The following is a 14032-nucleotide window of genomic DNA, read 5'->3' as shown; positions in this document are numbered from 1 at the left end:
ACGTGACTTTGAGACACGTGATTCTAGTAACGAATCATAAATGCCTGGCAGACGATATCGGCCCCCGTCTCTGTTAAGTGTCGGCTGGTGTGCCCTTATGTAGATGGCCTCCTTTACCCCTCTCCACTCCCGAAGAAGGTCGACGCAAGTGAGACTGAAAATTCGAGGTAAGCAAATGTTGGTCTTGTAAGACAGTGGAAAATCTTCAATATGTACCACATCAACACAGATGAGCTTTCATGCTAATATACTCGCGAAACCTCTTAATAAAATACAGCCACATTTCTCAAGCTCCTGGTATCAAAAGACCGCAACAGTGAACACTGGAAGCCTGTCACGCGTTGATAAAGAAATCGATATTCAATTTTCAGCTTCTTTAGCGAACAAAAAATGTTCCGTGTCAGCGATCGACATCACAATTTGCTTCACCAAGCGTTTCACAACGATTGGGAATTCAGGATACGCGAGGTGACTTTAAAGGTCCAGAAGTCAAGACTTTTTGGTGACCCCAAAATTGAAAATGTTCTCGAGAACAAAATCTTTGTGTGAAGGATATGTAGTTTCCGCATATTTTCATCGATATTTCGTATTTCTGATGTTTATGAACGATACAAAATCAAGGTCAGCTCAGTTTTTGTAACCATCTCAAACTAGACCCTCATGGTGTAAACAAGAACAAGAACAACAACAGCAACAACAACAACTGATAGGTCTCCTAATCATAGGTGGGTCAAGGACATTATATATAGATGGTTGAGCCAAGGACATTATACAGAAGAAGCCTGCTCATATTGTCCTTGGTTGGGTTGCTTAAATAGGCACACTTCAGGCAGAAGTGCTCAAGCCTAACAGGAAAATTTAGCAGTCTAGGACTGTTGTGTACAGCAGATGCTAGAAGTTCTGCAATCTTTCTCTATGACAAAGCGAAGTTCCCCCCCCCCCCCCTCCCTCCCATGAAGACTCGAGAACCATGGGAATTTTCAGAATCTTGTCCTTTTTTGTAACGTTGCTGTGAGAGGCCACAGTTCAATTTCACGCGTTTTCACCCTTCTCAGTACCTATCTCCATATTCGGCTACCTGTGCAAAGCCTTATTTCTTCAAGCAGTTGTGCCTTGACTCAAATATTCAAGTGTGAAGAAGTGTGGAAAGGTAGTGGCGAATAAACGCATTGACATCGGGCAAAAAAGCTCCTTGCATCGGGTAGTGAAAATACCGCATGTGTTTTTGTACCACTTTTCTGTTTTTATTTCTGTCTTTTCGCATTCCCCTCTTTGTGTAGCCTTAACCTGTACTGGGAATAAATAGTACACAAAACATACACCTCACCTCACCTCACTTCACCGGTCGCATACACTGACACATACACAATACATTCATAAAACATGCACAAAAAGTAGCCTCTACCAGGCTCCACAGGTCGCAGGAAAAATAGACGAAATTGGCCACATACTACAGAAAACACACCAAAGGAGTTAGATGGCCGAGGAGTACCTTTAATAGGTCCCAAGCTGTGTAGAAATTGAGAGGGGCGAGTAAGAACAACAACAACAACAACAAAACATGCCAACACCCGTGATCGAACCCACGGGCGGCGGATTACAAATCGTGACCGCTATCGCTGTCGCCACAGAAACTCTAGAGCCGTTGGGCAAGGACGGTAGGCGGTATTTGAACACCACTGTTACAACTGTAATAACTCATTTGTCTTATGACGTCTAGTGTTTCCTGTCTTATTTGGCCAATTTCTACTATTTTTCCAGCGACTAGTGAAGCCTGGTAGAGGCTACTTTTTGTGCTTTATTTTCGAGTAAATATCAATATTTGAAAACATATTATTAATTACGTTCAGACATAGCTGACGGCCAGGTCCCGCTTACCAATAGACAATTATCGTAATGACATGATTTATTGTCACAATCGATTTCTCGGCAAATCGTTAATTGGATTTACCCCAGGGCGCTTCTTTGTTCCATATGCATGTTTATATATACAGTAACGTTTCATTTATAATTTATCTTTTTATCATTTATATGTCACAATTGCGTTTCTCGTGAATTGTGAAAATGAAGTTTTTCTAGTCTTCACACAATTGTGACAAAAATATTTCAAACCTTAGACATTTTAGTTGCGTGTTCGTGAAGCTAGCGTAGTTTTTTATACTGCAATTTTCCATCAAGCATATCATAATAGTACTCAATACGCAATAATCACAATACTCGTAAACTCTGAAAATGTTGCTTTCCTAGTCTTTATTTCAAACACAATTACAACAGAAATATTCCAATCCTTAGACTCTAGTTTCGTGAGACGTAGTTTTTTTATACTGCAATTTTCCATAAGTAGTACTGATAAGCAATAATTACGTTACTCGTAAACTGTGAAAATGTTGCTTTTATAGTCTCCATTCTAAACACAATTGCAAACAAAAAATTCCAATCCTTGGACACACTAGTTAAAAATTCAGCCTGATTTGTGTACGTGAAACGTAGTTTTAACATGGACCGGCCCAAATGTAAATGCCCACTCTGTTCCGTCATTCACAGATGAACAGCTGAGAGGGGACGGAGACGTATCACATTTCACCCCATACTCATCCCAGTGCGCGGTTATAAATACGCCTCCCTCGCCGGTGGTACGTTCATTTGGGCAGCCGAGCACAGCCGGGAACAACTACCTCGCTCACACGCCAACCATTTTCAAATATTTAAAATAAATGACGGTTTGTAACGGTCGCTGTGGTAAGCCTCGTCCCCAGTATGGCATCGTTCGAAACACCACGCGGATGTCACAGGGAAAAACAGCACAACGCTGCCGGATTCCGATAGAGAGAGAGAGCTTCCTGAGTCTAAGGTATGTGTCCACGTTTTATTTTGCTGCATGTGGAATATGCTGATTGCAATATTTTTGAAGGCTAGAGACTTGTAAATATACTACCGAGCTGGTGAAATAGAAAATCTATAAGGCATACAATGACATCTATATACGTGTTCGTATTATTGCCCGCACCAGACAACATGCTGTTAGTATATACATGACTGTACATATCTACTAGTACTAGTACTACCCTGTATACGGTTTTCTGGGTTCCTTGCGTGCCGTATTTTGCCGTTATTCCATCCCGTATACAATTGCGCAGTATCTCGATCTCCCTTGATAGTTGCAGACGCCCGAAGCTGTCTTGGTTTTAAATAAGGCTCATATACCAGCGCGTATTTCCCTATGCATTCACCATTATAAGGTTTAATCCGTATAATGAACCGTATTACGCCGAACATGTATGCGTAATCTTCTATATATTCACCAAATGCGGAGATCGGCTTTGTCAGAATGCTGCGGCACGTATCAATTATAACTGATTCTTACAAAGACCGCAAAAATATTGATCCTGCGATTTCTACTGGCGCAATTTCATTATCCCCCTCGTGTATATGGGTTTGGTGATTAGGACGACTCATATCAGGCACAGCGGGTTAGTCTGCGTACAGTTCCCTGAAAAAAGCCTGGAGGACTGAGAATGCTACGGCGAAATTACCATTCCTCATAGCTTGTTTTGACCCGAGAGATCATATCGGAAAGTCCTACGGCAAAACGCAATTTCCTCTCGTACGTTGAACTCCCTTATTCGTCCACAAATTGTGTCAAAAATACATGTACACCCCAAATACATGTATAACAAGCAAGGGGCGATCATTGTGATGGAATTGTACATGTAGAAAATGGTTTTGAGGATAGATGAATATATTTTTGAAAATTGTCAGCGCTGCCGGTTTCTTTGGGAAAAAAAATTACGAGTGGCAAGCGGAGGCCGTACTCGCACCTGTGTGCGTCAATTCCCGGGCCGGCTCATCTTGACAAGCCGGGGCCAAATGTAAACAACCCGACGCAAGTGTCCTCAAAATTTCCTAATTTTTCTCTTTCGAAGGGCCCCTCTTGCTCTCTTTTTACCATCATATAAACGGCTTTGTTCCAGGATATTCAATTTTGCGCCAACTGACCACAATAGATTGAATGTGACGTAAGAAGAAACCTAAATAGGAAATTTGACGACTAGAGTGATTGAAGCTATTAGCTATCACCACACGCGTACCTCCTTTTGTCATGCGTACGCCCTCAGACGGTAACAACCACTTTATGATGATATTTTCATTAAAGCCATGATGTAGAATTATTCATATGGAAAATGCCCGACCGTTCGGGGTCCCTGGAGGAAGATGAATCCACTAGAACGCGTATTTCCATCTTTTTCTTTAATAAACCCAGCAGGTGCGGAAATATAAGTGGCGGATGAATTTCTGGCAGGAAATGTGCAAAGGAGTAAGTGCCGTGTAGTGCGAAAATTGTTCTCTCCAAGCAGAGGTTAGGCTTGGGTGTGTTTTGGATGTGTTTTTAGGCGTTTTTATAGGGTTTTCTATTTAGTCAGGGTTTCTTTCAGCCAAAAGAGAACCTGATCACATAATAGAAAACCCGATAAAAATGCACAAAAAAGGCGTTGAAAAGCAAATCGAAAATCGCCAAAGATTTTTTTAATGTCTAAATCCCCCTCCACCCATTCGTAGCATAAACCATGGCATACTGATATAGAAAATTGAAATGTCATTCGGCTAACTATGTTGTAGTAATGAAAGATAAATAGACACTAAATTTGGAAATTTCCACTGCTTAATAGTCACCATACTTCAAAGACTTGTCTAGTTTCCTTATCTTTTTGGTCAGTCAATGTCGTCTACAGTTTCTCTGCCCACTTTAGCAAGTGTCTACTTTTTTATTTTGCAATCCCAGACGTTCTGCATATTCATTTTGGCTAATTAATGAATCTCCCCTTCTCATCACCACCATATGATCATCTGAACGGAACGTCCCTAAATTGGAATAGTAGATAGGAAAAGCCTCACGAACAGAGCATGTCTTTAGTTTTAGTAACAAGGTTTTGATTCCTGTATTTCAAGTTTGTTTTATTTTTGGAAAATCTCTTTGGAATTCTGCACAAAAATGAGGTGGAATTTTGGAGGATTGAACGAATTGACTGTTGAAAGTCATATGAAGGAGATAGGCGCACATATTGCCTATTTTGTGACGCCTGACCAGTTTTCCAATTTTCTCTTCGCCCACGTTCCCGCTCGTTTTGATGTCATGCAATGTGAACACACGGTTTACCGACCAGTTTAATGTGAATAGTTATCAATCATGTATTTATCAAAACTGACTACAAAGATAATAATTCAGTGATGATTCAGTAACTCTTATCTTTTTTTGTAGCCTCAAACGTGGCCTTACTAACGTTAAAGCAATCGTGTTACTATGGCATAATTCTGAAAATATGATGGATTTTGGACCAACAGAAACACAGAACACAGTACTACTGTAAAAGGGGAAATTTTAGCGGCGTTTGTTTTAGACTTGCAATTTTCATGGTGCCATCTGCATCGCGAAGTTAAAATCACCGCGAAACTTCTACCCACCTATCAAACCCTTGTTTCAACAGCAAACTTACTACCACCGCGAACACTTCATTTTCTCAGTCCCATCGCGAAATTAAATCCCCGCGAACATGGTATGTTTTACTGTGCTACCCTACGTTAAAAACCCAACCGTGCATACAGCATTCCACGCGTATATGATTTATGAAATCAAAATGGGTGATATTTTTCTGAGAGCCCTTTGCGGCGTGACTTGTGACCGTTCGTCTTTTGGCTCATCGCGGCAGACGTCCAAAATGACAAACTACCTCTTCCTCGCACAGACTTTAAAGTTTCTTTACGGGCCCTTCGAGAATTGACGGCAGACATACGCTCTAGTCGTGTAGGAGTTTCCAAGGTCCGCCCTCCTTTGAAAATACGGACAGACTGTAACAAGTAGCCTGTTAAATTCAAAACGACAGCACTGCGGGGCCTGCCCATAAATAAAGAGGTAGCTTTTACACTAGTAGTCTTTCAAATTGGAGACCGTAACTTTCCTGTTTATGATATGAGTTCATTTCAAACAGTGTGAGTGCTTTCTTTGTTGGTAGTTCTATGTTGTTTCGAAGTGCTCGTAAAATGTGATAGGACTGTCGCAAACTTAATGAGAGTCAGATGAGATGACCGCAAAATGTTACTTAAACTGTCGTAATGTCATTTTTATTTAAGACACTAATACGTTTCATGATATAGAAATTTTGGCACTCAGCTGTCTATGAGTATCAAATTATAGACAGACAGAGGCCCGTTCTCACTTACACCATCTTCAACTGAATAAACATGAAGTCGTTAAAAACTTGAGAATCCTCGTTCGCACTCAATTACAAAACACTGCATATACACTAGTCCACTCGAATCGAAGTATCGATATGCGCGGCACGTTACGTGATCTGGGCAGTCCAATTAACGGTATTGGCCAGCGCAATGGGAAAAGCGGGAAAAGCTATGGTAGAATTGCTCGCAACGTATTCCGCGCGTGGAAAGTCCCAACCTGCATGCGTTTTTCCAATTCAATAATCCTAAGTGGCCTCGCTCGACGGACTCATACTTGTGCGAGAGAGCATTCGGCCGGGTCGAGAACATCAAAATTCAAATTGGAAACGGTCTATCTGATTGGCTGGGATGAATGTCATAACCGTTACAAAGACGGTGCAAAATAACGGCATCAGTTGAGCCAATCTTGTCAACTTAGACGAAACACTGAGGGGAAATTCAGGCCAAGGAGATTACAAGGTTGTAAAATATAAGAACATCTGATACCCATGTCATCTGTCAAACAAAATTGACAGCTGTCTATCTGTGTCACAATTCATGATTTAGCAAACCAAATTGCCAACATGATAGGGTGATTATGAATGCAATATAAGGAAGAAAAAACGAGTTCTAAAAGGCGCCCAGTGCATCATAACTTTCAAAGTGTTCTGATTGCTTCCACCTTTATTGCAATATAACCCACGCTCAAGTCTACCATTAGGTACGCGTTCTGCTATTTCAATCATGTTCTAGACACGTTTCCACGATAAATGGGGCCATTTTCCACCACATTTACCTCAGATCGTACGTCTTTTTTTACCTTCCAAGGGCATCCCGCCTATTTCTACCCACAAATTTTCACCCAACGCCCATTTCTGATGAGAAATGGAGGGTATTCTGACCAGACGGTCTTCTCTGTTTTACTCGCAGACGACAGGATGAGGGATGTGTCCGTGCATATTTTTTTTACATTCCAAGGACATCCCGCCTATTCTACTATTTCAAGCCCACAAATTTTCACCCTTCGCCCATTTCTGTTGAGAAATGGCGTGTATTCTGACCAGGCTGCCTTCTCTGTTTTATTTGCAGACGACAGAATGGATGAGGGATGTGTCCGTACATATCTTTTTTACCTCCAAGGACATGCCGCCCATTCGCGCCCTTTGTCCATTCCTGTTGAGAAATGGCTGATTTTCTGACCAGACGAAATTCTCTGTTTGACTCGCAGATGACAGAATGGATGAGGGAAGTGGTGAAACATATTTTTTGCCTTCTAATTGCATCCCGCCCTTTTCTGCCCACAAACTTTCAACCTTCGCCCATTTCTGTTGAGAAATGGCGGCTTTTCTGACCAGACGGTTTTCTCTGTTTTACTTGCAGACGACAGAATGGATGAGGGATGTGTCCGTACATATTTTTGTACCTTCTATTTTTCCAAGGGCATCCCGCCTGTTTCTGCCCACAAATTTTTACCCTTCGCCCATTTTCAGAGCTCTGGCTCATTTTTGTTGAGAAATGGTGGGTATTCTGACCAAACGGACTTTTCTGTTTGATTTGCAGGCGACAGAATGGATGAGGAATGTGTCCGTACATATTTTTTTTTACCTTCCAATGACATCCTGTCCATTTCATCCCACAAATTTTCACCATTCGCCCATTTCTGTTGAGAAATGGCTGATATTCTGACCAGACTCTTCTTTGTTTTACTTGCAGACGACAGAAAGGGTGAGGATTGTGTCCAAACATGGCGGCACAGCTGTCCGCACGAGCTCCGCGGAGCAGGGACGAGGGCACCCCGTCAGGAAGCAGCTGCACGTCTGCCTGACCCAGGCACCTGTTCGGCTGAAGACTGAGCCAGCTGCTCGCTAGGACCTCCCACTTCACACCCAGGTCCCAGGAGACAACGTGGCTTCTCCATCGCGGACCATGAGACAATGACTTGGTAAGCTTTCTTTGTTACAAAACTACTTGTAAAATGTGCACGTCGTATTAAGGGTGCGTGCGTGCGCGCGCGCGCGCGCGTGTGTGTGTGTCTGTGCACGTGTGTGTCTCTGTGTGTATGCTACAGTCATTTGTACCAAGTTTCTATACTCATAATAATCAAACGTACAGAGGCAGTCAGATAGCCTTGTTTACACGAAGGTAGGACGGTTTCAAAACGCCAGTGGGAGTCGGATACTCCACCAAACAGATTCTTTTGTATAAAATTGGACCATTGTTGTGAGCATTGCCGGCCTATTCACGGTTTTCCCTAGACAATCAGGTTCAGGTCCGGACCTGGACCTGACCATTTTGACCTGAACCAGACCTGTACCTAAACTTTCTGTACTGGTACCCACCCCTAGCAACAATAGATTTTTAGTTTTTGTTCTTTCACATCACACCAGTAGAGGGCTACTAAAGGCTTGATTTAGTCAGGATAGACCCGTAGCAGCTATGCGTTCTTAGCAGAAGACAGAAATATACATGACATACATGTGTGTATAAGAAAGATAACGTACTTCATGCGCAAACCCGCCTCTACTCTATTCATTCCTTCAGGCTAAAGCCAGCAACATATTCGCGATAAGTCGCATGATTCGCACTAGGCAGATGTAAAGGGAACGTCGCGGCATGAATTGATGGTTCTATTCCAGACTTATCATGTCAGACAGACGGCCTGGATACATACGCGTAGGGAAATAATGATAACTGTAAAAGCAGATAGAACTTCTGATAACGCACCTTACTCAGAAGATATCGAATTCCTGCGTTGCGATTAGTCCGTGTGATGAGACTATAGTGCGTTCCCGCCAGATTACAGCCATGTCTCAACTAAATAGATGACAGTTACCTCACTGTCGAACAGATACCAGTCCATGAAGCGACAAGTAGAGTTATTGCCCAGTGCAACAAGTGTGTCTGGTGTTGTTGATAACAGGACTGACTTCATTTTCCAATCCCCCGGCGCGGTTGATAAGATAATGTCGCCGAAAACCACCGACGTCCATTTTTTCTTTGCCATTAGCATGTCGATGCGGTCTCTATATGCAATCAAGTACAAGTAGGCCATTACAAGCAAACGAGTGAACTTTCTTTGAAAAAAAAAATGAAAAGACTTAAACTTATAAGTTGTTTTCAGTGTAACTTTAGCCCGAAAACAGCATATACACTGTTCTTAAGTTAACACTTATTCGTGTAAGACATTCCTACTTTTCCTTAAAGAAACATCCAAGAAAAACTTTCATTTCAAGAGGCTCAGGTGGTGAAATTTTACAGATTGCCCCACCGGAAAGATTTGTTGGCCCGTGTTCCTCAACTTTTGAATGGCAAAGTGCAAATAGCGCGCTACCTTTATTACAAGCAAGTGCCTACGCAAATAGCCCACTCACAACAACTCGGGAACTGGGATTGGGCACACAGGAGTTGATCGGTACGGACAAGGACTTTGGTTAACGACTTTTGGTTTAAAACGGACGTGACAGAAATACGATAATGGACAAACTAAAGGCGCTGGAATCCTAACAGGCATAGATTAGTCATTAGGGGAAGTTAAAAACTTGGTGTAAAATTACCTCTAACGCGCGTAGAGCCACAGAAGGGGATATTGTGTCAGCTACAAGGTCAACGAGCATCCTACTAGTACTACACCATTTCCGCCTTACAGGCTTGACAGACTGCCACTGCAATATTCACGTAACTACGGACTCACACATAGAAAGAAAGACACAAAGGCAACTGATTAGAATCGTCATCGTCGCGGGCTACTTGCCCGGACCAGGTCCACTCTCTCCTTCCAAATGTCTCTGTCCCCCATAGCGTTCTCTAAGTCCTCAACCCGCAACCCCACATCACGAGCAAGCTGGTCTATGTATGTTAGTCGAGGACGCCCAGCATCTGATTAGGATACCTTCGTTTTTACGGAGGTAATAAGCCTAGAGAGATAGACTTTCAACACTCTCCGTGCATTTATTACGAAACGATAGACGAACACCAAGACCGACAAAAAACAAGCACACCAACTGAATGCAATACCTCCATTTATACGGAGGTAAAAGAGCCAGAGAGATACAATTTCAATACCCCCTTGCAATATTCATATAGCAACAAACGCACAAGATATGGAAAAAAACACACACACACACCAACTGAATACAATACCTCTGTTTTTACAGAGGTAACAAAACCAGCGAAATAGTATTTCAACACTCTATCCTGCATTGCAACTTTAGGATTACATTTTATTCTGGCTGCACTCAGTGGGTAGTTTGTCGCCGGGTTTTATGCAATATCTTCCCTCATCGTAAAAACGCAAAGTCTACTCTAAAAGTTGCCTGTCAATATCAATAAGCAGAAAATGTTCTCTGACTTTGCTGCGGGAATTTCCGTTGCTAATTTGAAGAATTAAAGAGCTAAGGGAGCAAGACGGGAAGCTTCGGGCATGTTGAGTACACGTCAGGAACGATTGTGTTGGCGCTTCGCCAAAAAATGCACGCACTCTCCCTCAGTAGCTATAGCCTGGGTGGTTATTGGATAATATTGAATAGCTCTATGATGCATACAACTTTAACGAACCTATCTAGATGTCACCTTTGCATGTCTCCATGCCCTTGCGTACAGCGCATGAATATGAAATTATGAAATGACAAGAGGGATATGCAATCTCCATACTTTGCTTTTGCAATGGAATATTCAAAGAGTACTTTAATCTTGTTTTTGAACAAATGCTGTGTACATCGTTAAGGCAAAAAATATCGTTAAAAAAATTTTGGTGTGTGTGTGGAAAAATTCGATCACGTTTAGTTCAAGCGTTGCTTGGCTAGGTCATATTCTTTAATTTTGAATTAGTATGCAATACGTTAATAAACTTTCGATTATGAAACCCTAAAGATGATTTTAGAGCGCGTATATTTGGCATTAAATACCATAAAGTTCAAATTCGAAAATTTGATTAAAACTCTATTCTCTTGGTGTTAGGTGGGTAGAAAAATCAGCGCTGACATTATGACCCAATCTCAGTTACAAATGGCAAAAGTCAAATCCCTAACAAGGGAATTTTAGTCTTTTCGACCTTTTTTTTCCATATTTGGAATAACAGCCATCGTTCCCATGTCAGTGTGAAAGGACACTGATAACGTTCCCGCTTGGTTAAGGTGGACTGTCACTGCTCTTGGGGCACCTGTGCGGCACTGCGGGGTTTGTAGATGACTCAATGAATTTCAGAAACAAAAATAAAATCGAATTTTCTTCCGTTTTGTGTATTTTGTTGTCTTCTAAGTCATACTTTTCGTATTACGCAATATCTGAATGATTAAAAATCGCGGAAATGGCAATACAGTGGTGCAGTGAACGAACCCCGCAGTGCCGCACCGGTGCCCCAAGTGTAGTGAGAGTCCACTTTTAGGCGCAGAGGACACTGGTCCCAAGGTCGATGCGAAGCGGGGTGATATTCGTGTACGGAAATTTTCAATTAAACCCGAGCTGACCTAGGAAAGGAGCGTGAATGATATCGACGTTACACCATCTGTTTCAAGGGCTTCAGTCGGGCGTTAAAATGGAAAACCCACCCATCATTTCCTATATCGATGTCTTATGTAAGCCCGTAACCCTAGTTCACCTTTATCCGCGGGTTAACCAATATCCGTTGTATCAAAACAATACTCAAGGCGATGGACGGTAGTTTGAAACTGGAACATTTTGAAATACTGCAATTTGAATCAACCTTCCGTACGTCGACTTGATACCCTTAAATATCCCCCCAATGTAGATACAACGGATATAGGTTACCCCGCGGATAAAGGTAAACTAGCATTATATCATTGGATGGCGCCACAATCGTACCAAGTTGCGTCATTCATTCGCAAAGTTGCGGAAACCGGCGCCAATTTGTCGCTAGAAAATTTTCTTTTTTACATTTTCAAAAAGGTAAAAATGGCGTGAATCGGTACAAAACGGCGCAAATCCTTTAATCACCGTACAAATCTCTAGTTATGAATTTTTGATAATTGTGCATTAGTTTTCAATTCAGCGGTAATGCTACCTTTTTCATTGAGGCCATCTTGTATCAAAAAAGAAAATGTGACATTTCTGGCAAGGCCATTTTCTTATGTTTTAAGGGGAGATTGGTACAGATTAGCAAAGTTGACGCAATTTCCTCTAACGCAATTCGGTGCACTCTAGTGAGAGATAAGATTTAGGCCTACGTCACATTTCCAAACCGGGGCCCGGTCGGGAACGAAAGGTATGATATATATAAAATACACCAAACTACCCAAGGCAAAAAGAGAATATTAGTAGGCATTGTTATTTTTCGTTTCCACAAATAGCCCGGCCGGGTCCGGATTTGGACATGTGAGTTTATCCTTAGGTTGGGGGTGGGTTCGCTGGCTCCGATAGCAACAGCGAGGCCAAAAAGGACATACGTACGCTTCTGGCGCATGAGAGTCAGGTGAACAGCAACTCAATTATCTTCGGACCAGAGGGCTGAAAGAATCAAGGCTTTATCGCGCTATTGATGCGGCATGGAATTCCCCCTATCGTGGAATCGTGCGCCTAATCACAGAACGGAATGAAAGTCACACGGTCTTGCACATTAGGCACACGGGAAAACAGCCCTGTATCACTTAGATCTAATGACTACATTAGACGGCGCGATACCCATCGTTAACTCATGCCCAATCGTTTATTGACCTTGAGAAGCGTGCGCGAAATCATTATCACGGCTATAGAGTACCCCCGAACGCCAACCTTGTACCTGATGGAAATGGATATCGTCTGATGGAGGGAGAAGTTTGAGCTGTTTTAGGGCACCGTAGACACGTACTAGTAGACAGTTAGGTCTGCAATCTTCAGTTTTATTATCCCTTATATCTCCCTGATGTATTCTTCATCATCCTCTCGCTCGCCCGTGTCCACTTTAGTTATTTGACGTTTTGGAATGTTAGAAGTCGGTTCATGGACTTGGCTTGGGACAATCTGGTCCATCTCCGACCTCGTTCTGGTGCTAACTCACGCGCGTTCTCGCCAAACTGTGCTCTCGCGAGAGTACGTTTCAAAATGGCCTACTGGACATCAATGTCTTTAATATGGGCGCTTCACCACTTTGAACAGGACATGTATAAATTCCTCCATCGTTAAATCCATCTCATTGAAAATCAACAACTGATACTTCTCAATTTTTTCTCTTTTTTAAAAAAATCTATGGGTGAAAACTAAGAAAAGGAGCGGCTTCAAATTCTTCCCTCCTTTCTAAGATTCCAATAGATTGACCTTTGAAGTCTTGTAAGATGTGTGGCTGGATCGATAAGGAATGACTGGTACTTCATCTTCAAGACAACCTTAGCCGGCAGGTGGGGAAGATAGATATGGCCCACTTATCATTCTGGACTGAGAAAATCTGCTCGCGCGACACCCGCATCTGAAAAAGAACTAAAAAGTCACGATCCCAGAACGAAATGTAATATCCTTAGCAGTGGGCGGACAGGGATGGACTGCGAGATAAACCTCGGTAATGGTGGTTGGCCTTTAGTAAATGGAGCGAGGAATCCATCGCAGTTTGACTTGATGAGAGAGGGTGGAATCGTTAGGACTGTAACGTGGCGGTCACGCCAGCCATCGCCGTTTTTCATCCGGGAAACTGACGTTATCAGGTCCTGCGCCTGCGCACTTGGCGTTCCAATCATCCGGTCTAAGCCGGCGAAGACAGGTGCATTATGGTCGAAGTTGCGTGAAAATAAAAACTTGTCAAAGGAGGATCAGATGAAGGTTACGGGGTACAGAACTTTGTGACTTTGGAATGTGAGGAGCAGACACACAGGATCCACAAGATAACGGTTACTCAAGT

General features: G+C 42.5%; 1 long non-coding RNA gene across 1 annotated transcript in view; it reads left to right on the top strand.

Annotated features, from left to right (window-relative positions):
- Positions 1 to 2564: 2564 nt before the first annotated feature.
- Positions 2565 to 14032, top strand: part of LOC118403364 — a 31077-nt gene continuing 19609 nt past the window's right edge. The window contains exons 1-2 of the long non-coding RNA XR_004829643.1: positions 2565 to 2851; positions 7924 to 8152. This is a non-coding gene — a long non-coding RNA (uncharacterized LOC118403364). The remainder of the gene's footprint in view (positions 2852 to 7923; positions 8153 to 14032) is intronic.

Source organism: Branchiostoma floridae, chromosome 16, assembly GCF_000003815.2.
Source record: "Branchiostoma floridae strain S238N-H82 chromosome 16, Bfl_VNyyK, whole genome shotgun sequence".
NCBI lineage: Eukaryota > Metazoa > Chordata > Leptocardii > Amphioxiformes > Branchiostomatidae > Branchiostoma > Branchiostoma floridae.
This window is presented reverse-complemented; position numbering and strand designations above follow the sequence as displayed.